General features: G+C 41.9%; 1 long non-coding RNA gene across 1 annotated transcript; it reads right to left on the bottom strand.

Annotated features, from left to right (window-relative positions):
* Positions 1–326: 326 nt before the first annotated feature.
* On the bottom strand, positions 327–3,367 carry LOC147914765 (uncharacterized). The gene is made up of 2 exons (XR_015554972.1): positions 3,227–3,367; positions 327–697 (listed from the first exon to the last, which is right to left on the bottom strand). It is a non-coding gene; the product is annotated as an uncharacterized LOC147914765 (long non-coding RNA).
* Between the last annotated feature and the right edge of the window lie 1,133 nt (positions 3,368–4,500).

The following is a 4,500-nucleotide window of genomic DNA, read 5'->3' as shown; positions in this document are numbered from 1 at the left end:
GCTAAAGCTGTCACTGCTTTGGACCTCCCTCATTTTGGTCCCTTTCATTAGGGTTTCTATAGCGGCTGACTCATTCTCCAAGCTTTGACTCTAGCATCCTTCAGAACACAACATTGATCATTTTCTTCTGCCTCGACACTGTGCTCCTATAATGCTACTCCCCAAATAAGGATTAGTTCAAGTCAATATTTACTGAATATCTGCTGGGGAAACAAGAGTAAGACAGACGCCATCCCTGCGCTTAAAGAATTCCCATTCTCAGTGTTACTGCACAAAGGGCATGGTCTGCTTGCCACAGACAAAAGCCAATCCATCAAGAGGCAAGATGGTGGTAGAGAAAGGACTTTTATTAAGCAATGAGCTAGCTAATCAGAAGACGGTGGACTAGTGTCCTAAAGAACCAACTTAAGGGGAATACAGAATCTTGAAGCAGTTATATAGGGCTAGTGGGCTGTAGAGGAGGGGGTCAGGAATGTTGACCATCTGGTGCTGTAGACTGGGGGACGCCACACCAGACCTTTCAGCTGTCGCCGATGATGGATGCCAGTATAGAATCTCTCTTCAGGGGTCGTTGGAGGAGAGGGTCAAGAATGTTTTCCATCTGGTGCTATAGACTGGGAGTTGCTACACCAGACCTTTCAGCTGTCTCCGATGATGGATGCCAGCATAGAATCTCTCTCCTGGGATCATCACATTCCTAAGGCACTCAAAAGACAAAGTCATTGTCTCATTGCAGCTGGGAGGTATAAAGCTAAACAGGGGTCATAAATCACAATGCATGCAGTTTTCTTTATGTTTCAGTTATTTATTATCTATTGCACATCTAGCCTATGTGCAAGCCACAGTACGTCCAGCTGGGTTAATTACTTAGAGATTATCCATAGTTCCAATATGGCTCCCTTTCTACAAAATGGCTTCCCTTACGTCAAGCTCATGTTGAACTGGTATCATCAGCAGAAGACAGATTTTCTTCATATGACAAGTAAGTGATTGCAAATTAGCTTTGTAAAGGAGTAATTTGGCAGAGCTCTAATCTCCACTAGTCTCTCCAAAAAGCCGCCTCAAATAAAACAGCATTTAATATAGATAATCAATGTTAAATGTCAATAGAAACTTCCTTAGAAGATGTCTTTATTGATACACACTGTCTTTTTTATTATTCTTTATATTATTGCCATTGCATTTTATGACCCTTCAAGACAAAAATCAATTAGATGATTAACAGAATATTTCACATTAATATAGAGAGGTTTTAGAATATTAATCATTTCACATTTTCGTATTTATATGCTTGGGTCACCACTTGTAACTTATATGAACAATTATTTCATTGGTTCCATCAATGGTCTCTGTTTCATGGTGTGTTTCTTTGTATTTTAGCTGTCTTACTTGAAAGATCTTAACGTAGAGTAACTAGGGTCATCTCTATTTTCTTTTTAAGCAACTATTATTGAATTACTATTTTCGAGTGAGCTTTTAATAAATTGACTTTAAAGTCAGGGGGATGAACAAATATGTTGTGTGGGGTTGTGGATGAGGGGAGATGGGTCTGTATTGGGAATATCTGAGTGGTGCCTTTCAGCTGAGTGGTACAGCTGGAGTATGGGTGAAGGAGGAGGACCATGGATGTCTGGTGATGAGTTTAAACTTCATGCTGGATAAACACATCAGCATTCTATGATTTCATTTTATGTCGATTTCATTTCTTTTTTTGTATGTGTGAGGAAGATCAGCCCTGAGCTAACATCCATGCTCATCCTCCTCTTTTTGCTGAGGAAGACCGGCCCTGAGCTAACATCTATTGCCAATCCTCCTCCTTTTTTTTTCCCTTTTTCTCCCCAAAGCCCCAGTAGATAATTGTATGTCACAGTTGCACATCCTTCTAGTTGCTGTATGTGGGATGCTGCCTCAGCATGGCCAGATGAGCGGTGCGTCAGTGCCCGCCCTGGATCCGAACCCAGGCTGCCGGTAGCGGAGTGCGCGCACTTAACCGCTAAACCATGGGGCCAGTCCCTGTCTATTTCATTTCATTCTGCATTCAGAAGCAGTATCAAATGGAAAGCGACACTTGGATGTCTTCCCTTTTTGTACAGAATTCAAATTTATTCCCCAATATCAAGATTGCTCCCATTTCAGAAACCTCACACTCACCATTCCTACGTTTTTTTTTTTTAAATAATTTTATTTATTTATTTTTCCCCCAAAGCCCTAGTAGATAGTTGTATGTCACAGTTGCACATCCTTCTAGTTGCTGTATGTGGGATGTGGCCTCAGCACGCCCGGGATCCGAACCTGGGCCACCAGCAGCGGAGCACGTGCACTTAACCGCTAAGCCACAGGGCCGGCCCCCCATTCCTACCTTTTTGGGAAGTATACTATTTTTTAAGGATAAACAGTGCCCATCTTTTGCAAATGATATTTCAAAATAAATCCCTTAGGCACTCCAACCCACCAAAACAGATTGCCACTCTAAAGTCCCCCTAGTCAGAATTTCAGTCACCTCTGCCCTTGGGGGTTTGAGGAACGCTTCCAAGAGAGGAGATAAGCGTGAATGAGTCTTGAAGCATAAGAAAAAGTGGGAAGAGTGCTCCAGAAGACTATCAGCTACCTGAGAGGCTGGAGAGCTTATGAAAAGCCTTCCGTGTGTATGGTGCTATGGAGCTTCAAATGTTTTTTTCCTGTTAGTGTTGGAAAGATTTAAAATGAAGTCTGGCTGTAAAGGAAAACTATTATTTTCTTTTATATAACACGCAATAATCTCTGAGTATTCAGAGCACTCCAGTACTCAGAACACTCCACTTCATAACACTTCTGACAGCAGATGTGTGAGTTTTCCACACATCAAGCAATTCTGGGACACCAGCTGGGTGTCCTACAGTTTAACTCAATTCTGACACTATCTACCTGGAAACGGCCTCAGATCCCACAGGTTAAGGGCTCAGAACAACAAGACTGTCCTCTTACCCCTCACTTCTGACTCCAACAGCAAGTCCATCTTGTCACCTGTGCTTCTGACCAACGGCTGTAAATTGGAGGTTCCCACCACCCACTCTGTGGGTTCCATTAATTTGCTAGAGCAATTCACAGAACTCAGGAAAACAATTTACTTACTAGATTACTGGTTTGTTACAAAGGATACTAAAGGACACAGATGAACAGCCAGATTAAGAGATACACAGGGTAAAGTATGTGGGAAAAGTGGGAAAGTGTGTAGAGCCTCCATTACCTGTCTAAGATGCCACTATCCCAGCACCTCCACGCATCCAACCTGCAAGCTCTTGAACCCTGTAGCTCAGGCTTCATTATGTAGGCACGACTGATTAAATCATTGGCCATTGGTGTTTGATTCAACCTTCAGCCCCTCTCCCTTCCTCAGAGATGGGGGGTGGGGTGGGGCTGAAAGTTCCAACCCTCTAATCGTGTGGTTGGTTCCCCTGGCAACCTCTTAGGGACTTTCCAAAAGTTGCCTCATTAACATAAACTCAGGTGTGATTGAAAGGGGCTTTTATACGAATAACAAAAGATACCCATTTCACCTTCATTGCCCTGAAGCTATTTCAGGAAATGCGAACACAACTAAATATAACAAAAGATGCCCCTATGACTCTTACATCGGAAATTGCAAGGGTTTTGCCAGGAACAGTGGACAAAGACAAAATATATATTTCTTATTATAAATCACAGTGTCACACCGGCACTATCAGATTTGTTGTTTAGAATCTAACTAGAAGAATCACCCTGATTGTGACAAGGGAGATAGATTTAGTAGAGACAATGCAAGTCAGGGAGGGCTGTGGTGATGAAGGGTAGATACCCAGAAAGCTGTTAATAACTCAGTGGTAATGATGAAACATTGCAGTTAGATGATCAATTTTAACACTTGTTCATTCTTCATGGTTAAAAATAACTGCTATTGATGAGTATGCATTTCAAAGTACGTTCTCCATTGCCCGGCACAATCCCAGGTTATATTTGCTGTCTTGGCTCCTGCTTTCACTCTCAGTGGTGACCTGGTTTACATGATCATTTATAAAGTCTCCCTATTATTTAGGCAACCCTTGCATAGGACACCAATAATTGCTAATGACTTTGCAGTTTAATGTTTCATCCTGACTTTTCCTCTCACTGTCTGCACGACCTTTGTTGATGAGAAACAACCAATAACCATTCTATAGATAAGAGAAATAAAGCGAGTTTTACTTGAGCCAGAGTGAGGATTATAACCTGGGAAGGGCTTAGAAAGCGTTCTGGAGAAGTGCGGTTTTCAGTACAGTCTTATATCTTTTTAGAACAAAGAACATATGTTAAACACACTCAGGATAAATTTTCATCAAAATCTCAAAGAAGTACTCAGTTGCAAATTAGCAGGTCAACAGGACCCTGATGTGGGAAAGGGACTAATCTGGGTGGGTGTTACCAATGGGGTGTAGGAGGGGAAGTATGCATTCTTATCTTAAGAGAGTAGATTCCTTACTTTAATGGTTAAAGCAGATGTACAGT

The sequence above is a fragment of the Ceratotherium simum genome, chromosome 17 (assembly GCF_057802395.1).
Source record: "Ceratotherium simum simum isolate JZ-2026a chromosome 17, ASM5780239v1, whole genome shotgun sequence".
NCBI classification, from domain to species: domain Eukaryota; kingdom Metazoa; phylum Chordata; class Mammalia; order Perissodactyla; family Rhinocerotidae; genus Ceratotherium; species Ceratotherium simum.
Note: the sequence above shows the minus strand (reverse complement) of the source record. Positions and strands in the feature narration are given on the sequence as shown.